This window comes from Ooceraea biroi, chromosome 10, assembly GCF_003672135.1.
Source record: "Ooceraea biroi isolate clonal line C1 chromosome 10, Obir_v5.4, whole genome shotgun sequence".
In the NCBI taxonomy this organism is placed as follows: domain Eukaryota; kingdom Metazoa; phylum Arthropoda; class Insecta; order Hymenoptera; family Formicidae; genus Ooceraea; species Ooceraea biroi.
The window spans coordinates 7,123,403-7,147,903 of NC_039515.1; the positions used below are offsets into that span (position 1 = coordinate 7,123,403).

General features: G+C 38.6%; 1 protein-coding gene across 1 annotated transcript in view; it reads right to left on the bottom strand.

Moving 5' to 3' along the window:
* Positions 1-2,072: 2,072 nt before the first annotated feature.
* The window catches only part of LOC105287039 (WD repeat-containing protein 78), a 36,070-nt gene continuing 13,641 nt past the window's right edge, over positions 2,073-24,501 (bottom strand). The window contains exon 5 of the mRNA XM_026973195.1: positions 2,073-2,200. The gene's annotated coding sequence lies outside the window, so the exon portion shown is untranslated. The remainder of the gene's footprint in view (positions 2,201-24,501) is intronic.

Below are 24,501 nucleotides of genomic sequence, written 5' to 3' on the forward strand. Positions count from 1 at the left end.
TACCTTATTTTCAGCGTTCTAAAGCAGGCTCCCCCCTTAACAGCCAGCCTGCATCTGCGGAAATATTCATTCCGATGGAATGGCTTCGTTAATGGATCCACGATCGGTTAGGCGAACCGCTGGTCGTTGCCATGGTCGTGGACCGCGCGGGGGATGCTGCGTCTTCGTCCGGACGTCGGTTCGTTCTTAGCAAGCTGCGATTCGAGAACGAGAAACAGCCGGGAGAATATACGCCAAGAGTTACAAAAACACTTGCACCAGATAATTTCAAATTGATCAAACGACAAGAATTCCTCATATAACATCGACGTTATTGGTAACACAATAATGATATTAATAAGAATAGAATTCCGAGAGAATCCTGCAATAATAATGATAGTTTTATTGGTGACATTAGAGTCGCTAGATGGGAATGAGAGCCACTGCGAAGATGAAGAGAGACAACGCGGACGTGCAGCTTTCTGCAATGGCACATGCCACTGCTTGGAATAAAGGAAGATGGCGAAATATAAAAAAGACATTAAAGAGTCACACCTTGCGGAAGAGCACGGGGAATCGGCTTCTTTTGGAGAAGCTCCTCACCCCCTCTTCCTCAGAGATTGCACCGTGGAGTAAGAAGCGAATCGGAACAGGTCGCGTTACATAAATCTGCCGAATTATAATACATGTGGTAAAACTCTGTAATCATTTCGAGGAAGATCGAGTCAGTACTTCATCCTCTGAGTTTCATTCGGAGGATGAGAGTTACCGTTGCAAGTCGGAAAAGTCAACAAACGGAAGCCGGAGGTCGATCGTAAATCACGGTAGATCGTTCAGAAGCGCGCTTTTAAGGCCCCACGTGCAGCATAAGCCATAAAGGAGACAGGACAGTGATACATCGCCATGAATTCTCTATTGTCCGCGGCCGCGAACCGGTTGTATCCTTGCATTAATTACGGAGTGGCTCGCTTTCGCCCTGGACATGATGGGAACTCAAAAACTGAACGTGTCATGGAGCGGTTGCACATGGGACCCAACTGTTGCATGTGTCAAATGCGAAAATTGACCCAAGTCTTTTTCGCTTACGAAGCATAAAAAATTAATTGAATTAATTATACAGGGTGTTTCCTCTAACTGTAGCACTTAGAATATCTCTGCTTCCTTTGATGATATGAAAAAAGTCAAAGGACGAAAATTGTTCGATTCAAAGAGACTAGTACTCTGGTAAGAAAATTATTTTTTTTAATGTGACCTTTCACAAGATATCAAGGTCATGAACATTTTTTTAAATGAGATGGTATATTTTCCTTAACGAAATGATGTAGCTTGTAAAAAAACAAATTCAACCATACAGAATACGTTGACCTTCAAATGACTTTGAACCACAAAAATCACGGTTAGGAAAAGAAACTCTATTTATTGTCTCGCGATAAACATCATTTGCACAGAACATATCAACGAATCATTTCCTGATCGCTGGATTGGACGTGGTGGAAGAATTTCTTGGCCGGCTCGATCACCAGATCTTACGCCTCTTGATTTTTTTCTTTGGGGGCACCTAAAAAATGAAGTTTATCGCGATATTCCGACAACACCTGAAGATATGCGAGAAAGAATTCAGCGTGCGTGCACCGCAATTACTCCGGAATCTCTCAAAAACGTAAAACAATCGTTTATTCATCGAATTCGAAAGTGTATGGAAGTAAACGGTGATCATTTCGAACATCTGTAAAAAAGGTATATCTTTGTAGTTATACATACAATAAATAGAGTTTCTTTTCCTAAACGTGATTTTTGTGGTTCAAAGTCATTTGAAGGTCAACATATTCTGTACGGTTGAATTTGTTTTTTTACAAGCTACATCATTTCGTTAAGGAAAATATACCATCTCATTTAAAAAAATGTTCATGACCTTGATATCTTGTGAAAGGTCACATTAAAAAAAATAATTTTCTTACCAGAGTACTAGTCTCTTTAAATCGAACAATTTTTGTCCTTTGACTTTTTTCATATCATCAAAGGAAGCAGAGATATTCTAAGTGCTACAGTTAGGGGAAACACCCTGTATATGAAATTATATCTGTATTAAAATTATATTAAATCATATTAAATTCATGACTAACGCAGCACGCCTATAAATCTGACATTTCGAAGTACTCACCATTCGGAGCTTGCCTGCAGAACCTGACGAACATCATCTAGCTTGCGAAGGAACGTCTTCCTGCAACAGAGAGGAGAAATCACGTGAGACATAACTCATAATTCCGTAAATCTATCCCCGTGCCTCTTCAACCCCCAATTAAACTCAGCTCTCCGCCGACGTTCGTGACGTTCGATTTAACCGTCATCGCGTTCTCTCGACGCGATAAAAATGCGATGTAACTGCACCGTCCCGAGATCGACGATTTTACGAAACGGCGGCGATCGGACACGCTCGCGGGGCCCGCGATTACGCGGCAGATCCGGCTATCAAAATTCATTAGCCCCCGCTGAAATATTTCTGGGACTAGGTGAACGACGAACGGCCGAGCTTCGCTCTAGGCGATGATGCAGGTCGAGAACGGGACGCTCTGCTCCTTAACGCTAATGGGCCCGGCAGCTAATAATTACGAGGTCCCCTTGACTAATAGGTAACGACAGGTGATCTACCTTCGAGCGACGGCTCCGTGCATACCGTAGCGGATTTCATACCGTAACCGGCGGATTTATCATTTTAATCGCACCGCATCTCGCGCGCGTCCCTTGGCGATTCAGATATTGCGGGTAATCGCAAGTGGTTTCAAGTATTCTCATTGTTTGTACTGGTAATTCAATCTTTATCGTAAATATCACTCTTATCATAAACCTCTTAATTAATAACAAAATTAGAAATTCAATGAATTGCAGCTTTCTTTAATTATTTTATAATATTGGGTTGGCCAAAAAGTAATTGCGTTTTTTTTTATATAAATAAAAGGCGAATTTTTCATGGGAAACAAAAACTTTATTAAACAATATATTGTCCATTTTGTTTGATTATCTTTTGCCATTTTTCAGGCAACTTCATGATTCCGCGCTCAAAACAGTTCTTATCTTTTTCAGCAAAAAACTATTCCAAGAACGATTTGATATCCTCATCAGCAGTAAAGGTTTTACCATTCAAGGCATTTTGCAAAGAACGAAACAAATGGTAATCTGATGGTGCCAGGTCTGGCGAATATGGTGGATGTGGTAACATCATGGTAACACATCCCATCCAAGCTGCAACAATTTTTCACGAGTGACCAAACTGGTACGTGGTCTAGCGTTATCGTGGTGAAACACAACACCTTTGCGATTCACCAATTCTCGACGTTTCTGTTTGATGGCATCATTTAATTTATCCAGTTGACGACAGTATACGTCTGAATTAATGGTTTGATTCCTCGCAAGCAGCTCAAAATACACAATACCTTTAAGTCCCACCAGACTGACAGCATAATCTTTCTTTGGTGAATATCTGCTTTTCAAGTGCTTTCAGCAGGTTCATCACGCTTGCTCCACGATCTTTTTCGTTCGACGTTGTTGTAGACGATCCATTTTTCGTCGCCCGTTATCATACGTTTCAAAAATCGATCATTTTCCTCACGTTTCAAAAGAGAATCGCAGATGTCAATACGCTTAGTGAGACGAATTTCTTTGAGCTCATGTGCTACCCAAATATCGAGCTTACTAATGTATCCAAGTCGTTTTAAATGCTTTTCAACACTCGATTTCGATATGTTAAGATTCTCAGCAATCTCTCGTGTCGTTAACCGCCGATTCGAATCGATCAGTGCCTTTATTTTGTCATCATCAATTTCGATTGGCCTTCCTGAGCGTGGTGCATCTTTCGCATTAAAATCTGCAGATCGAAATTTAGTAAACGAATTTTGACACTGCCGCAGTTTAAAGCATCTTCGCCATATACATGACATAACTTTTTATGAGCTTGCACAGCGTTTTTCCCTTTTCGGAAGTAATAAAACAAAATATGACGAAAATGTTCTTTTTGATTTTCCAGTTTGAAATCGACGGCAAACAAACAATTATTAACGAAATCGCGTACTTTCTTTTTCTAAAACAAGCTTGAACCGTGGTCGTTAACCTACATAATGAATTTGCGGTTTAGAATGAAGTTAGTTACATTTCAAGACATGTATGTCCATCAATTGGAAAAAAACGTAATTACTTTTTGGCCAACCCAATATATTATCAATCAATCAATTTTATATATTAAAATATTTTATATTCGTAAATATAAGTATTAAAATAATATTAAATTTTTAAATGTGATAATTAATTGTGTAACGCACTTTTTCGCTCTCTTGAGGCTAAAATAAGTTTAAAGAACAAGCAGAAATATTGGGTTGGCCAAAAAGTAATTGCGTTTTTTTTATATAAATAAAAGGCGAATTTTTCATGGGAAACAAAAACTTTATTAAACAATATATTGTCCATTTTGTTTGATTACCTTTTGCCATTTTTCAGGCAACTTCATGATTCCGCGCTCAAAACAGTTCTTATCTTTTTCAGCAAAAAACTATTCCAAGAACGATTTGATATCCTCATCAGCAGTAAAGGTTTTACCATTCAAGGCATTTTGCAAAGAACGAAACAAATGGTAATCTGATGGTGCCAGGTCTGGCGAATATGGTGGATGTGGTAACATCATGGTAACACATCCCATCCAAGCTACAACAATTTTTCACGAGTGACCAAACTGGTACGTGGTCTAGCGTTATCATGGTGAAACACAACGCCTTTGCGATTCACCAATTCTCGACGTTTCTGTTTGATGACATCATTTAATTTATCCAGTTGACGACAGTATACGTCTGAATTAATGGTTTGATTCCTCGCAAGCAGCTCAAAATACACAATACCTTTAAGTCCCACCAGACTGACAGCATAATCTTTCTTTGGTGAATATCTGCTTTTCAAGTGCTTTCAGCAGGTTCATCACGCTTGCTCCACGATCTTTTTCGTTCGACGTTGTTGTAGACGATCCATTTTTCGTCGCCCGTTATCATACGTTTCAAAAATCGATCATTTTCCTCACGTTTCAAAAGAGAATCGCAGATGTCAATACGCTTAGTGAGACGAATTTCTTTGAGCTCATGTGCTACCCAAATATCGAGCTTACTAATGTATCCAAGTCGTTTTAAATGCTTTTCAACACTCGATTTCGATATGTTAAGATTCTCAGCAATCTCTCGTGTCGTTAACCGCCGATTCGAATCGATCAGTGCCTTTATTTTGTCATCATCAATTTCGATTGGCCTTCCTGAGCGTGGTGCATCTTTCGCATTAAAATCTGCAGATCGAAATTTAGTAAACGAATTTTGACACTGCCGCAGTTTAAAGCATCTTCGCCATATACATGACATAACTTTTTATGAGCTTGCACAGCGTTTTTCCCTTTTCGGAAGTAATAAAACAAAATATGACGAAAATGTTCTTTTTGATTTTCCAGTTTGAAATCGACGGCAAACAAACAATTGTTAACGAAATCGCGTACTTTCTTTTTCTAAAACAAGCTTGAACCGTGAGTCGTTAACCTACATAATGAATTTGCGGTTTAGAATGAAGTTAGTTATATTTCAAGACATGTATGTCCATCTATTGGAAAAAAACGCAATTACTTTTTGGCCAACCCAATATAATATAATTATTTAGAGTAATTTCACGTAGTTTTAAATTTAATATTACGCATAATGACTGTAAACATAATTCTTGTTTTTTTTTCAAGTAACAGTAGTGGAACTATAAATTCTACTGGATTCTGCTTCAAACTGACTGTAAATCGGGACTTGAATACCGAGTATAATTAATTATTTAATTACTGGTGAACTCGCAAAGAGGACTGGTTCTCCGTTCTCGGATAATCGGTGCCACGGCTCGACTTCATACTTTTGCAGGTGCGTCTGCTAACGGCAGCGATGAAACATTCGCGCAACAGATTCCTGATGAACACATTCATCGCGCGGATTACGATCGTCGGATTAGAAAAGCTGCACAACCTCGAGCGGCCCGTTACACGCGCGAGAGGTGTCGGCGGACTTTAGTGCACGCACGCAATAATTTACACGGCGGATAAAACGTTTCTGCGCGCGGTCCGAGCGCGCAAATTTACGCCCCGTGCACAAAAAGCGATGCGAGCATCCTCCGCGGTCGCGGAATATGTTATTACGTTGAGTTTCGCGACCTCGGATTTCTTTCGCGATTTCTCTCTTTTTCTCTTGACGAGAACAGTTCTAACATTATTATTACCAACGCAAGAGAGAAAAAGAGAATAAAAATGCGCGCCGTCTGATTGCACCGCGAACCTAATTCAGAATTTCTCAATCTTCTCGCGAGTGCGCACTCAATGTTGGGAAAATTAATTTCTGATTATTCGCAAAGAGCCAGTATTTGGAAAACTGGCATATGCCACTTTAACAGCAACATTACATTTTATTTGTTATAAAATTAATATAGAATTGATTTAGTCTATCATTTTATTTAAAAATACTGCTTTTTGAAGAATTACAAGCGGATTTATGTAATTAGTTAAATTATGTTATGCTACTCAGGATATTTTATAATATTCACAAATGTTGATATTGATATATTTTTACAATTGAATGCTACTATGAGTTGTATCGTCATCTAAATGTGACTCGAATTATTTAGTTAATAACTTAATATAATAATTTACACTGTTTTCGTATTCATGTTAGGGAAAAATTAAATTGTTTACATTTAAGTGAAAGTTTAAATTTCATATTGAATCACTAGTTGCGATCAGAAACATTCTTACAATGGATCTCTAACGATAAATTGACGAAGCATTACGCGTGAATGAACAACGTTAAAAATGCTGCAACATTGACTTACACTCGCGCGGGGCCAGGGAAGCTTGCTCCTTCAACGTAATTAAACCCGATAGGAGGGCGAATACGGCCGTTAATTAGTATCGCTAATTACGCGGAACACAGCGGAATACCGCGGATTCGATACACCCCCTTTTTTCCACCATGCCCGTCGACGTTTCTCTCTTGCTTTATCCTATTTGTCGCGCATAAATAACAGATTAATGCTGGCGATACTAAGCCCTCGGGTAGTTGGTAGCGCATGCAAATGCGGGTTCAAAGTTTATAGCGTCTAATTAAGCGCATTAGCGTACTCCGGCGGGGACTTAATAAAACCCGGCATTCGAGGACCGGTTTCCGGCGTCTCGATCGGGGAGAGAAGATCCGGCTAAGAAAGTCTCCGAACAAATCCATTACACCCTGCCGGTAATTTCGACGATTTGTTTTACTCGTAGTTGTGGAAAAATTAAGGGCGACGCCCCATTTACCGTTGCCGTGCACAAGATAGAGGAGAATCCCCTATTATGAGATATGCTCCTAATATGAGATACTGGAGTTTCTGCTAAACTAGTGAGTACCATCTGTTAATTCCACCATAAACTTATTACTCTTGGTGGAAAATATATTTAGTGAAAAATTCATTGTTCGTTATTGCGTTTAGCTTTTGCAAGAAAAGGTTTGTGAAATTGTGAACATGTCGAAGGAACTTAAGGTAAGTCTTTAAACCTTGTTTATTACATAATAAAGCATTTCTTTATTATTGGTTGGCAATAAATTCAGTATGCAATGATAGAGTAGAATCGTAGTAACAGGAAAATACGCGATTTGTTGAATTGCTTAATTGTAGAAGTTAGATTTCATGATCGCGGAACCGCTAGGCGCGTGGCTCGTATAATGAGATATTCAGGGTACTCTTAATATGAGATCATTATTGCTCGAATATGAAGAGTATGTAGTGTAATAAAAAGAAAGAAAATACTACTTAAGGTTAAAGAAAAGTTAATACGAATTTATATTACGAATTTTTGTGTATTTAATTTTTATAGAATCTGACTATGGAGGTTAGAGAAACGAGGAAGCGTCGACAGTGGAATCGTGAAAATTTGGCGAAGGCTGTGGCAGCAGTATTTTTATAAAACTATCTAATAAAGTTTTTTACTTGCAATACTGATGTATTTTGCACTTTTAACACCGATTTCTCGAGGTATCTTATATTAGGAGCACACTTTCTCGATCCCGCGTAAAGCTCTTTTTTCAAATTTGTTTAATTTTCAGAAAAAATAATATTTAAATTCGATTTTTCATTTGACCAACCTAAAGCTTATTAAATTCTCTTCAAGAGAACGTATTACATTTTTAAATTCTGCCTATAGATTTCCTTACATTCGGCAAAATCGATATGGTATCTCATAATCGGGGACTTTCCTCTATGTATTCCGGAAACGCGAACGATTTTCCTCGCGAATGTCTGTCATCTCGCAGTTCGGAAGAGAGAGAGAGAGAGAGAGAGAGAACATCAAGGAGCTTCTTCTTGAAGCTCTTCAAGCTTTTTCTATGATTATCTAGGTATGAAAGGTATAAAAAAGGTATTGGCTCGTCTGAGAGATATGTGATGATGACTGCAAGGAGGATATCAGAAAGAACAGGAACCAGAAGAGCGGGTGCTGAAAAAAAGCTGGTATTTCGGAAAGGTAAAGTCTCTTGTGAGTCCTCGTCTCAACAGGAAAGCTGAAAGTGAGTCAGGGCAACGTGCACACGCATCGCTCGGCTGTTTGACATAACCAGTTCGGAGCTGCGGGCAAGGACGCTACGATCCTCCTCCTTCCCTCTTTCCCTCCCCCACTGTTTCTCCTTTCCTCTCTCTCTCTCTCTCTCTACTCTCTTTTCACTCTCTAGATCTGCCTCTCTTCCGATCCCTGGAGACAATCGACCCCTGACCAGCGCAATCCCCGTGTCTTTCCCAGACTGGATATTATGGTCTTTCACACCCGAAAGGGACTAGCTTGGTTTACGCAAGGTGTTGCGCATTGCTGAGATCACATCATCTGTAAGAGCTACTCTGCGAAATTAAAGAAAAATTGTCCTATTACAATAGAAATTTTAAATATCGAAAGCTTTCAATTTAAACTCTGAATCGTGTAAAATTCAAGATACGTATAAAAGTACAAGTTTAAATTTAAATTCGAGTGCATAAAAATCACATTGCCTGAAAAATACCGTAAAATTGTAAAATTAATAATTCCTCGGAGGAATAAAGCCACGGTGAATGAAGAAGAGCTCAAGCTAAGATTGATCTGAATCGACTTGAGTTTCAAGCCAATCGTGAACTAAATTACAATTCCCTCGGCAGATCAGTCCTCGTCCCGTGTCGTGTCTTGCGCTCTCTTGTGCACACGTGGCATTGCGTCGCCCACAAAGGGAGGCACACAACACGCGTCTCCACGTGACGAGGGCCCACAGAGACGAGCAACGCGCGCGACCACCCTCGGCGCGGTAAACGGATACCAGGACCCGGACACCGGATACCACGCGCGGCGTTCGTTAGCCTCGTCCATCGGGCGACCGGAAGCCGTTCTTCTCCGGCGCAAGAGAGGTGAACGCCCAAGAATTCTCTCCGGACAAACGCGCTGTCCAGTAGCAGCCGTTAACAATCTATGGAGTGCGCCATGCTCGATCTCGATCAGGATGATCTCGCCACCCCTTGTTCCCCTCTAAAGATCGATTGAACGGTTTTTGAAAATTGAATCGTTAAGAGGAAAAAGGGGATCAAAAATATTGTTAATAAAATATCTTGGTATTAATGAATAAACATAATGTAAAGAATAATAACGCGAATAAATATTAAAAAAAGAATAGAAAAGATTGAAATAGAGAATGCAAAAATAATATGAAAATGTTAGACATTCTGCAATCTTGCAATGCGAGAATTGTTCAAATCTAAAATGTCTTCAGCAAATTGCTATGAAAGCAGATTCGTTCAATGTCACGAACGTAAAATCGATTCGCCGGGCCGAGACAAGAGCCGCAATAGCGCTCTTTAACGGGCACACGTAGCGGCCGTAAGGCTGTCAACGACGGCCTTGATTTTTCACGACGTTAAGTACGCCGATGATTATACAGGTTGGACCACTTCGACGTGGCCTACTTTGTCTCTGGATCGCGGCACGTCGAGCTTCTACGGGAACGTGCATAAGGGATTCATAAAAGAGATCCGGCGTGTGTGTTTTCACGCTAACGAGAAAGATAGAGAGAGAGAGAGAGATTTGACGTTGCAGTTTCACGAAAGAAAATCGTCGGTAATAAACGCGTCAGAGGAAAAACTCACCCTGGAGGGATCGTAAAATTTCTGAGTAAGGGACAATAAAATCTTTCACATAATACCCCTTATTGTCGTACTTACATTTCCATATTTCCATATTTCTATTACATTTACATCTTATGTGTTGCAATTACACTTTATATATGTTTTATATACGTTTTAATAAAGCACATATTTTTTATATCTGTTTTACATATATGTATATTCTGTTATACTATTTTCCTTTATTTTTTCAAGCCCAAGTTTTCAAAAAAAAGGCCCAGACGTTACCGTAATACCAACGTTCACGACGTTATATACGTGCACACACGTACATCCCTACGTGCATATACAGTGTGATTCAGACCACCCGTACAGCCCTTTTATTTCGGAAATAGAACATTTTAGAGAAAAATGTTTCAGACAAAAGTTGTATGGCTTCGAGGGGGACATAAGATGGTATCATTGGTTTGACCTTGAAGAGTTACTTGAAGGTCATATTCAATTTCTTAAATAGAACCTACTATTTCTCATTACATATTCTTGTAGCTTATCTCGAGAGCTTTCCAAAACACTATAATAAAATATTTTTTCATTGAGTACTTTTCGAGTTATGAGGCTCCAAAGCAGTACTTTGACATAAAGGACAAAATATGTTGTATGTTATGTCATGGTGTCAAGTAAATCCTTAGGTATTATTTTAAGGTCAAATTACCTTTTCACTCAAATCTCTGTAGTTATGCATGTTTAAAAACATTCGGATCATCCTACTTTTAGCGCTATCCAGGGACAACAAGATGGATGCCCGTCACATACATCCAGAGTTGCTCGTGCAGTGATAAATAATATGTTTCCCAATATCCACTTATTGGGAAACATATTATTATAGGCAAATATGGTCCAATCGATTTTCCACCTCGATCACCGGACCTCACTGTCCTGGATTATTTATGGGGAAGGATAAAAGACATAGTATACCGTGATCGCTCAACTACAAGGAATGACATGATTAACAGAATAACAGAAGCAATTCAATCATTAAGTAGCGATGAAATTCTTCGAGCAACCAATTCTTTTCAAAACAGAGTAGACGTTTGCATTGAAAAGAATGGTGCTCACTTTGAACACTAGCTTACTTGAATACAGACACACACACATACACACACACGCACGCACCCACGTGAGAGGCAAGGGGATTACTCACGTTAAACCAACACCCCAAAGGGAACAGAATTCTACTACGTCCACGTCGTTGTTCCTGGATAGCGCTAAAAGTAGGATGATCCGAATGTTTTTAAACATGCATAACTACAGAGATTTGAGTGGAAAGGTAATTTGACCTTAAAATAATACCTAAGGATTTACTTGACACTATGACATAACAACATACAACATATTTTGTCCTTTATGTCAAAGTACCTCAAAGTACTGCTTTGGAGCCTCATAACTCGAAAAGTACTCAATGAAAAAATATTTTATTACAGTGTTTTGGAAAGCTCTCGAGATAAGCTACAAGAATATGTAATGAGAAATAGTAGGTTCTATTTAAGAAATTGAATATGACCTTCAAGTAACTCTTCAAGGTCAAACCAATGATACCATCTTATGTCCCCCTCGAAGCCATACAACTTTTGTCTGAAACATTTTTCTCTAAAATGTTCTATTTCCGAAATAAAAGGGCTGTACGGGTGGTCTGAATCACCCTGTATACTCTTTTCAAGCGGATAAATATTCCAGTCCTCTCGCGGAAGAACTCGCTCGTACAAATGCAGGAAGATTCTATCGGCCGTCTGCGCGATACGTGCCTCGGGGGGCAGCACGTCTCCGGGGGCTTCCTCGAGCGAAACGGGGACCGCCGAGGCATTATGTTCTTAGAGACAGAGATCGTTGAGAGTCGATGCACGGCCACGTGGCACGCGTGCACGTGTATGCACGGAGGATCTCGGACTACCGGATGAAATTTTAATGGCGGACTCCCTTTGTGCGCGCGTCAACAGTATATTAATTATCTAACGGTACTCGAGGTGGACTTCCAAAGGAACTGCAAGTGAGTGTTTGAGAGTTTCTCAAGCAAACAAAGTAGAATGCGATGTAAGCGAAAAGTAAGTAATATGTGAGTAAGATAGAAATAAACAATTTAGATAAAGATAGGCATATAATAATGGAAATGTTTAAACAGAGGATAATAATGTGAGTAATATCATAATACAGGGTGCAAGACACATTTAATTCAATTAACAATACCTTCAAGTAAATAATAAAAATTTTAATTCAGTTAATAATTTATTTTAATAAATCGAGTAAGATATGTAAAAATATAAAAACATATTTTGTTTTGCAGAAATTCTGCCGTATTTGAGAAACAGCGCGATTTAATAAAATAAAAAACGTTTTCTTTCCGAAAATATTGCAGATATAAAATTTCGATTAAAGAACGCTGGCTTTAACGCGAGCTTATCGATAATCAAAGGTAGAAGAAATAGAAAGAGCGGTTTATGCGTATGTGAGTCAGGTCCGAGATGCATCGACGTTGCGTTTCGACGTTACTGCACGGTTCGCCCGGACGATTCTCATTAATTATCGGGCGGATTTTGAGACCCGTCGTGCCTCGTTAGGCCCACCGCCGCACGATCAATCTCGAGCGGGGCCCCGTCCGTCGCAACAAAGAACCGGATCGCACGAGTCGAGAAAGAGAATGGCCTGAAGAAGAACAGGAACGAGCCTATATCGCGACTCAACCCTTCAAAGGACACTGCTAGGCCACTTGAGCGTTCACGTAACTGACACGTGGGCAACGGCAAGTACATATTTTAGGCACGACTAAACGTGCTCTTTCACGCGTGATATTCTAATAGCTCAGAAAAAGTAAAAAAGATATGTAAAAAGGATATAGGCAATTATTTTTCTTAAGAGAAACTTTTCGATTTTTAATAATTTTTTTCATAATTAAGAGAAAAAGAAATTCGTGTTCGGTAATGTTGTCCAATCAGGTATCTCGACGTCGCAATCTAACTAAAGATTAACCGAACGATACTTTTGCTGTAAAAGTTGCTTTTATGTAAATGGAGGATGCTCGAACTCTGACTCGCGTCAGGTGGAAAATAAAAGTTGACTCACGAGGCAAAATCGTCGTGCAACTTCGTGTTACTTCTGCTTGTTACATCTCGATCATTATTCACAGGTTTTATGAATTTACTATTATTCATTGTAATATCATCGATCGACTATTTCGCTGGGCTACTTCATTTTATGCTCGCGATCATCGCGAATTCGGCGAGCCGGACTGACGAGGCCAGAAACGGAGTTCCGGCCGCGAGTGCCGGTGAGATCCTCGCGATGCGAGAGGTCGATCTGCCTCATTAACATTCGCTTCTTTGTCTCTGTCGTCCTTTCCTCGCGATCGTCTCGCTCTTTGAGAGGTCGGATCCTCGTCTTCCTTCTTCTCCTCTTTCTCCTCCTTCTCTTTTTCTTGACCTTCGCTTCTTGCTAACCGGTCGACTTTTAGTAGCGCTCGTCCTTCCCGCCGCGGCTCGTCTCCTCCTTTTTTCGTGAGATGCGATGGAAGGAAGAAATGGCGGCTATACACGGGCATTCCTCGGCAATTTCGACGTAATGCCGCGTCCTACACGAGGATCACATCCTCTATGTCCGTGCCAGAGCCAGACACTCGCGTAATATCCGAATAATCGCCTCGAAGGGGGTGAAAAGACGCTCCACGTGGTGGTCCACATCCGGTACTTCGGGAGAGTCTGCGTTGCTCTCGAGAGAACAGTTCGCATATCCGGCGTGATAATTTTACCGCAAACTATCGGTCTCCCGAAACATAATGGTTCACCGACACGAATTTTCCATCTCGTTGGATTTCAAGGTAATTCAGTAATTAAATTTGATATCTCCAAGGTAATTCGCGTTCTGCATGATTCGTTAACGTTAAGATACACCGTACAGTTTGAAACGCTGCTGGTGTGCATAATTCGATAATATAATAATAAAGCGTAATTATTATTTCCTTTTGCCTCTCTTCGTCTCTCTTTTTGATTATATAATATTTTCTGTTATTTTAGTATTATACAGGGTGTCCCGGGTTTTAACCGACAAACTGCGGGAGCATATTCTACTAGTGGAAATAAGAAAAAATTCTTATATCGAGTTTGCTTAGAAATGCTTTCTTACAAAGTTGTAAACCAATATTGAAAAGAAATATCAGATAAGTAACAACGGATGTTTTCACAAAAATAAAAATTATCTACGCAATGATTTAGTGACGCATTTCAAAATGTTGTCCTTGCACATCGATACAAGCTAGACATCGACGTAGTACAGAATTTGTTACGGTACGACATTCCTGAAAATTTTGTTGCATCTCAGTAACCGAATTAGTAATTCGTTGCTTTAAATCTTCAAGCGAGATTACTTCTGTACTGTAAACTTTATTTTTTAAAGTTGCCCATAAATAAAAATCAAGAGGCGTTAAATCGGGCGATCTTGGAGGCCAGAAAAGATTCTCCGTTCAATCGGTCAGGTAAAAAGAACGGACCAATAAGCCGGTCATGAAGCATACCCATCCAAACATTACATCGAAATTCGTGTTGAAAGTTTCTTTGTCTGGTAGTATGTGGATTATTATGAGCCCATACATGGCTATTATGAGAATTGAATATGCCTCGTCTTGTAAAGGTCGCTTCATCTGTCCATAATATCATTGATGAGAAAAGATTGTTCCTTTCTACTGCATTCACATACCAGTTACAAAATTCGACTCGTTTCTGATAACAATCATACTGAATCGTTTCGACATAGTGAACATGAATACATGTGAATACACGTAACATAAACATCTTCGACCTTCCAAATTCTACACTATGTTCCGTTGTTACTTATCTCATATTTCTTTTCAATATTGGTTTATAACTTTGTAATAAAGCATTCTAAGCAAACTCGATATAAGAATTTTTTCTTATTTCCACTGGTAGAATATGCTCCCGCAGTTTGTCGGTTAAAACCCGGGACACCCTGTATAATAGAGGAGATTATGAGATATGCTCCTAATATGAGATCTGTTAATTCCACCATAAACTTATTACTCTTGGTGTAAAATGTATTTAGTGAAAAATTCATTGTTCGTTATTGCGTTTAGCTTTTGCAAGAAGAGGTTTGTGAAATTGTGAACATGTCGAAGGAACTTAAGGTAAGTCTTTAAACCTTGTTTATTACATAATAAAGCATTTCTTTATTATTGGTTGGCAATAAATTCAGTATGCAATGATAGAGTAGAATCGTAGTAACAGGAAAATACGCGATTTGTTGAATTGCTTAATTGTAGAAGTTAGATTTCATGATCGCGGAACCGCTAGGCGCGTGGCTCGTATAATGAGATATTCAGGGTACTCTTAATATGAGATAATTATTGCTCGAATATGAAGAGTATGTAGTGTAATAAAAAGAAAGAAAATACTACTTAAGGTTAAAGAAAAGTTAATACGAATTTATATTACGAATTTTTGTGTATTTAATTTTTATAGAATCTGACTATGGAGGTTAGAGAAACGAGGAAGCGTCGACAGTGGAACCGTGAAGATTTGGCGAAGGCTGTGGCAGCAGTATTTTTATAAAAATATCTAATAAAGTTTTTTACTTGCAATACTGATGTATTTTGCACTTTTAACACCGATTTCTCGAGGTATCTTATATTAGGAGCACACTTTCGCGATCTTGCGTAAAGCTCTTTTTTCAAATTTGTTTAATTTTCAGAAAAAATAATATTTAAATTCGATTTTTCATTTGACCAACCTAAAGCTTATTAAATTCTCTTCAAGAGAACGTATTACATTTTTTAATTCTGCCTATAGATTTCCTTACATTCGGCAAAATCGATATGGTATCTCATAATCGGGGACTTTCCTCTACTAAAATATTTTTTATTAAATACGATCCATTCATATTTCATATAATGTACGTTAAACATGTTGTTTGATTATGATTCTCATTAATTTTCATGTTAGAATCGAAACATTTGAACTTTACACTTTGCAAATGAATAACAAATACATAGTACAAAGAATCGAGAAGAAGCGGACGCATGATTGCTTGCATGGATCATTGCAACATCATGTGGAGGAGAAACGGCGGTGACCCGATGTCATTTGACGCAAGCTCAAGCTCATTTTTGTACGATTTCGAGCAAAGGTTCCTGGCCCGATGTGAATCGCCCTTCGTGCAGGATGGTAGAAGGTAATTCTCTCCCTCATCCGGCAAAAAGAAGACGCGCGACGAGCACTCGCTCGCGCCGGAGTGCGAGCTTTTTAATTTTACGACGGGCGTTTATCTCAAGATTATGTTAATAACTTCTTGGTAAGGACTCGTAACGTAAATTGGTGTCCCGTCAGAAATTTCGCGAGGCAATGAATCACAAGTGGACTTGTCGAATGTGTCCGATCCTAGAAATAATAAAAAAAAGAAAAAGACAGAAAGAGAGAGAACTTCTATGTATCTTTTTTAGATTAATTGTGCTACATAATATGGCTGCGTGTGGAAGAAAAAGAAATACGAGAGACTTCGGTGATTCATGGATTAATTTGAGAAACGCGTGAGATAACTTGACCCGAAAGCTTTATAAGGAAACTTGATGACTTATCGATTTAAAGTCCGACGCTTGAGTTTAATTTATTTCGGATGACGTGGCAAAAACAAATATATTTAGAAAATGATAAAAAGATAGATTTATGCATTATAACTTTGTTGAATGTATTATTTTTTAATCGCAAGAAAGTGCAATTTCTAAGATTGAACTGATTTATTTTCAAGACAACTCTGCAAACTCCCGGAGAAAAGCCTCGCGCGAACGCGAGCGCATAACAATAAATTTATTTCAAGCTGCGTGATGTGCGTTTGCGCGTCACAATGTGTATTTTCTTACGGTGAGTACCGGGTGGCCGATGGGAAAGACGCGGATGAAATCCCGTCATAGAATCCTCGCTCTTTCTCGTCTTTTTCCAGCAAGGTTCGCCAGTGCTCGCTGCGTGTAACTTGATAAACAAGTTTACTCGAGGAAGCCAGTATCTTATATACACGCTTACACTGGGTGTCCCGAGTAGACTGAATACTAATTGCTGGACGTGCACTGCGAAACAAAGCGTGCATGACCGTCGCGCGGATTCGCCCGAGAACGTCGCCGTGTCCCGGAATAATTTAGCACACTGATTCACGACATGGCAAGAGCTATATTTTACAGTCCGTTTTGATATCGGGAGAATATGGGTTTAGCTTAGAAGCGGAAACGCATATTGAAGGAACCACTACTTTTATGCATACACATTTTCAAGTGGTAATTTAAATAGATTTATAGTTTGAAATTATTTAATATCTCTTTAATATTAAAACTTTCCAAGAAATTTGATATGTATCATAATGTATATATAGATAGATATTTAATATAACATTATATTGGATCAGTCAAAACCTTCGGTTCAAGTTTTGCGTCAAATTTTACTTTATTGCATTCAATAGAAATAAATTATTCCAAATAATCATTGTTTATGATTAGACATTATCTATGATATAGATATTATCAATATTATTGCTTCTATTATATGTACAGGGTCCGCCACCAAAATCCGGACAAAATGAACAATTTGTTTAAACAAAATTTTATTCGTCAAAATGTAAAAATTACAAAACTTTTTGTACATCACTAGTGGTAGCTCCCATATCTATATCTATATCTATAGATACGGAATCTCAAAATTTATTATTTCAAGAACAATAGGTTTTGTAAACCAGTTTTTTAATAACAATAATAATTATATTTTTCTTTTATTTTTAAATATCACTAATTCTTAATTTTTAAAACTAGATATTATTTTAATTAATTTCATTTTTGTTAAGTTAAAATAAGGGGTTTCGTAAGTTATGTTAGTCTGTACGATTTTCTCAAGCCTAATGAGTCAAGCCTAATCAGGATTTGAATGCTTAGTGTCAATAATATCTGTGTCTGATGTTAATATGAGATATGAAATGAGTTATTCGGTGTTCAATTGCAAACTTTTGTAAATTTCCTCTTTACATGTGATTTAATAAAGAAGGAAAGCAAAAAAACAAAAATCTAATCCCACAAAGTTGTTTTAAATTTTATTAGCTTTCATTTAAAAAAAAATTCATCGAAATCGGTTCAGATTTAGAGACTGTAGCCTTTTTTGAAACACGAAATGTCATTAGGCCCCACTGTGCGCCGTCCTGCTGGAAGATGTACGGCCTGCCGGCGGCCACGGTATCCATCCACGGTTTCACTACCCTCGTCAGAACGTGTAAATAAACCTCTTTTGTGACGGTTTCTTTCTTTGGAAAGAAATGGGGCGGCATGACGTGACCCTCACTGGAGACGACGCCTAGGACGTGAACAGAGGCCGGAAACTTCGTCCTAGCTATCATGGGGTTGTGGGCGAGCCAACGGTCGTTCCTTCGGTTCACCTCGGCATCGGCAGAAAAGTTTTTCGTTCGAAAAAAACCTGATGCGCCCCGCAGCTTCGTTTTTCAAGGAACTCAGAAGCAAATTAGAGCGAGCGACTCTCTTCATCTTAGCAGCCTCAGAGAGCATTTGTCGAACTTTTATCACATAGGACTTGTAGCGTAGGTCCTCTTCAGCGATTCGACGTATTCTAGTGTCACTCACACCTACAGTTTCTGCCAATCTCGTCAGAGACAGCCCTGGGTCCTCCGAGATGAGCTCTTGAGCCTTTTCGATAATTGCTGGGGTCCTTACCGACTTTTCTTTCGAATGGCTCTTCCTCGTCGGATTGGCAGAACCTTTTTCGGACGTCTCCGAAGCCAAATATTTAGCCGCAACATCATACACGGTCGATCTCGGGTACCCGAAGAACCGAATAATTTCACTCTGCGAATGCCCAGCGCGAAGGCTTTCGATTATCGCCGCTCTTCGGTTATACTCCGCACTCGATCTTATCTGTTCGGACATTTTGAAGTTACTGCACGCTTACTACAAACATCTGACTTGCCCGAACGTCAACAATGACTACCGCCGAAGTCCAATGAGGCAAGAAATTCAAATTTAAATTTGTCCGGATTTTGCTGGCCGGACCCTGTATACATGTATTGGGTTGTTATTTCGTTTTTTCAAGGAAAAATGAAAGGCGGTTTTTTCATATTTAGAATAAATTTTATTCAGTGATGTATTGGTCATTTTGTTCCACTACCTTTCGCCATCTTTCTGGCAACTTTAAGATTCCACGCTCATAGAAGTCCTTCTCCTTATTGACAAAAAATTGAAGCAAGTGATTTTTGACGCCTTCATTTGATTCGAAGTTTACATTGTTCAAAGAATTTTGTAGAGACCGGAACAAATGGTAATCGGATGGTGCCAGATCAGGAGAGTATGGTGGGTGTGGTAGCACATCCCATCCAAGCTGTAAAAGCTTCTGGCGAGTGACCAAACTTGTGTGTGGTCTGGCATTGTCGTGATGGAATACGACACCTTTCCTATTCGCCAATTCCGGTCGCTTCTGCTTCATGGCAGCATCCAATTCATCCAGCTGACGACAATACACTTTCGAATCAATCGTCTGGTTGCTTGGTAGTAGCTCGAAAAATACGATTCCCTTCCAATCCCACCATACAGAAAGCATCATCTTCTTTTGATGAATATCTGCCTTGAATGTCGATTGAGCAGGTTCATCTTGCCTGGACCATGATCGTTTTCGCTTAACATTGTTGTAAACAATCCATTTTTCATCTCCAGTTATGATTCGCTTCAAAAATGGTTCATTTTCTTCACGTTTCAACAATGAATCGCAGATGGTAATGCGTCGAATCAAGTCAATTTCCTTTAAATTGTGTGGAACCCAAATATCGAGCTTTGAAACGAATCCAAGGCGTTTCAAATGATCGTAAACGGTCGAATTCGATAAATTTAACTTTTCAGCAATTTCGCATATTGTCATGCGACGGTTTGCATCCACCAGAGCCTTTATTTTCTCGTCATCAGCTTTAATTGGCCGACCTGAACGTGGTGCATCTTTCAAATCGAAATTTCCAGTACGAAATTTCGAAAACCAATTCTGACACTGACGTTCACTCAATACATCTTCTCCGTACATGGCACACAATTTTTTTCTCGCTTGCACTGCATTTTTACCCTTTCGGTAGTAAAAAAGCAAAATATTACGAAAACGCTCACTTTGATTTTCCATGTTTGATGTGATGCCAAAAAACAATTACTTGACAGATCGCAACACAATAAGATACTATTGGGTTGTTCGGAAAGTTATTTCGTTTTCTCAAGGAAAAATGAAGGGCGGTTTTTTTCATATTTAGAATAAATTTTATTCAGTGATGTATTGGCCATTTTGTTCCACTACCTTTCGCCATCTTTCTGGCAACTTTAAGATTCCACGCTCATAGAAGTCCTTCTCCTTATTGACAAAAAATTGAACCAAGTGATTTTTGACGCCTTCATTTGAATCGAAGTTTACATTATTCAAAGAATTTTGTAGAGACCGGAACAAATGGTAATCGGATGGTGCCAGATCAGGAGAGTATGGTGGGTGTGGTAGCACATCCCATCCAAGCTGTAAAAGCTTCTGGCGATGACCAAACTTGTGTGTGGTCTGGCATTGTCGTGATGGAATACGACACCTTTCCTATTCGCCAATTCCGGTCGCTTCTGCTTCATGGCAGCATCCAATTCATCCAGCTGACGACAATACACTTTCGAATCAATCGTCTGGTTGCTTGGTAGTAGCTCGAAAAATACGATTCCCTTCCAATCCCACCATACAGAAAGCATCATCTTCTTTTGATGAATATCTGCCTTGGATGTCGATTGAGCAGGTTCATCTTGCCTGGACCATGATCGTTTTCGCTTAACATTGTTGTAAACAATCCATTTTTCATCTCCAGTTATGATTCGCTTCAAAAATGGTTCATTTTCTTCACGTTTCAACAATGAATCGCAGATGGTAATGCGTCGAATCAAGTCAATTTCCTTTAAATTGTGTGGAACCCAAATATCGAGCTTTGAAACGAATCCAAGGCGTTTCAAGTGATCGTAAACGGTCGAATTCGATAAATTTAACTTTTCAGCAATTTCGCGTGTTGTTATGCGACGGTTTGCATCGACCAGAGCCTTTATTTTCTCGTCATCAGCTTTAATTGGCCGACCTGAACGTGGTGCATCTTTCAAATCGAAATTTCCAGTACGAAATTTCGAAAACCAATTCTGACACTGACGTTCACTCAATACATCTTCTCCGTACACGGCACACAATTTTTTTCTCGCTTGCACTGCATTTTTACCCTTTCGGTAGTAAAAAAGCAAAATATTACGAAAACGCTCACTTTGATTTTCCATGTTTGATGTGATGCCAAAAAACAATTACTTGACAGATCGCAACACAATAAGATACTAAATGACGTCTGAAATGTCAGTTGTCAAAATATAAAACGAATTTGCCGCTTAGAGTAAGGTTAAGTATCGAGGAACGCGACTAACGACATCTCTTTGTGAAAAACGAAATTACTTTCCGAACAACCCAATACATGCATTTCGATATTAAAAATCGAACTTTTTGACTTTTTGACAATTTATAATGTGTATTTCGGTTTCTTTTAAGTGAAAAATATACTCTCATTTAAATTTCATTTAAATTGGAGAATATACTGCTTTGAATATTATTTTAATTACAAGATCGTTAATATAATAGAATCTGTATCACAACCTCTGGGAGCATTCAGACTTTTAGACCTGAGAACCGGTAGTCGACGGGGCAGTCGTAGTATTTATGATACCGTGAGCGAATATGATAAGAAGGCGAGAGGGGCCCAATCTGAGAAATGACGTCGAGTATGCGGGCAGCACGAGGCAAAACGCGGATGAGATAGCACAGACACGTGCACCGTTCAACTAATCCCACCGATCGGGTCCGAGAAGTCATTGAAGTCAAGAAGAATAATTTATGCTACCGTTTACGCCACTCCGTTAGCCGGGATCGAGTTTATAGAGAGACGTTATAAAATATTGTTAATAGAACATGAATTACAGGATTATCTAAAAAGCGAAATCAATCAAGTTTGATATCGATATAAATGTTATAATGCTTAATGATCATGTTACATACTTTTGTTACTGTCAATACGTCGAGTTATATAGAAATTTTTGGCTTAAAATTGAAAAACCCTGTGACAACATTACCCGAATCCGTATTAATGACTCTTATCATTTGTATTAATAGTAAAATGGTAATGTTTATTAATGATGCGATGATGAATGATGAATTACATAGCAAAGTCGAAATTAAATATGATTGAATGAAAGTATTAATATATAAAGTTATTAATTTTCTCCTGTAATATCATAAATATCAATAAATAATCCAATAATAACATTTCATAAATTCCTATTTTTAAATTTTATTGGTTGCAGACTAATTAATTTATTCGACGAAGTCGTGCTAACCATATAATGGAATTTCTATTCTTTTTCTAGTCTTCATGTACTTAATCACGTCAAACGACCAGAATGGTGAAAGTCTCAGTGTCTTAGCAGAATTATCTTGTGTGTAATCTTTCGCGTACCCAGTGACTTTTAAATAACACACCTTGGCCGGTGCATGGACTCGTTATTTCCTGAACTCTGAACTCCCACACTCTAGCTCGCGAAGCACTTGGTGAAAGCATTCGCGGACAAGTGAGACTTTTCGTTCTGGAGAACTCGAGGAAATCTGCGCGTGAATTCTGACGCGAAAATCGCGAATATTAACGGTAATTAAGGGGGGAGCCTGCTTTAGAACGTTGAAAATAAGGTATAATTTTACGAATTTTTTTTGGAGAAACTATACAGCGGATCATTATAAAACTTTGATGCATTTATTAGTACATGTTTAAAGATAAAAAAAATTATTTTTTTATTTGAATATATCGCCTGTAGAGGTCGTCCTGGAGGCATTGTAAATTGGTGAGCATTCTCCTGCCTCCAAATTTCATCCAAACTGAAAAATTGAAATATTTTCTCGTTATTTATGAATTCCCATCGTCGATGAACCTTTAATATTCATAAAAACATTAAGTTAAACAATTAGTTTTGCATGAAAAAGTTCAAAACCTTTGCCTAAAAATCGTACTTTTGTGTTCTAAGCTCCACCATTTTGGCACTTTTCAACTTTTTTCTTCTCTCTTTGGTTCATCGACGATGGGAATTCATAAATAACGAGAACATATTTCAATTTTTCAGTTTAGACGAAATTCGGAGGCAGGAGAATGCTCAGCAATTTGCAATGCCGGCGACGCGGCTGCACTAAGATTTCTCCAGGACGACCTCTACGAGCGATATATTCAAATCAGAAAATAATTTGTTTTATCTTTAAACATGTACTAATAAATGCATCAAAGTTTTATAACGATCCGCTGTATAGTTTCTCCAAAAACAATTCGTAAAATATACCTTATTTTCAGCGTTCTAAAGCAGGCTCCCCCCTTAAGGCGTATTAGAAAGTTCGTATCGTCAAGTCCGAAACACTCCCATCTCCGTCTCTAATCAGCGATTAGATGAGCGATTTATTCCGAGAGTGTCACCAGTCTCGAAGTCTTGACGACTTTATTCGAATAGCGATGAGCATCAATTTGTATCTGAATCGGAATTACACTACTTTAGGAGGAGGGCGTCTTCGTTTCTAGAGAAGAGGAGTCATTAAAGCGCTGAGCGAGATGAAGGAGTATTAAGAGATCGTCAGTGCATTATTTGGAGAGGCAGAAACGTTAGAATGCGAATAATAATTATAGTAACAAGAATATATTACTTGAGAGGAAACATTGTCGTAGAAATTATAATAATATGTAATAACATTAAATTAAGTAATATTATATTGATGCAAAGATTTGTCGCGATTTGTCATTATATAAATATATGTTAACAAAGAAATCTTTTATATAATACCTGATATTAAATTACATGTTATTATAGATGATTATTCATTATTACACACAATCTAATATTTTAACATAAAAAGTATTCCGACAAAATATTCTGCAAATATCGTAAAAATATTTCTAAAATTAATGGTACTTTATAATAAAAACTATTATACTTATTATTAGATGTTGTTACTAACATAATATCATGATTATTATTATCATTAGTAAAGCGATCGAAGGGAGACCTCGGTCATCGTTTGGCGACCGTTAATCATCCTTCACGCGCAATTAAAAATATTAATTTCGACGCGTGTACGTGGCCGAAATAACGGCAATAAAATCGATTTCGGTGATCGATCGCACGAACTCGCGCGCTAATAATTCGAGTCGCGGCTGATTTACGAGCGGATACAATGTGCTGCCAGCTTCTTTTCTCGTCCCGTGCGCCTTTTG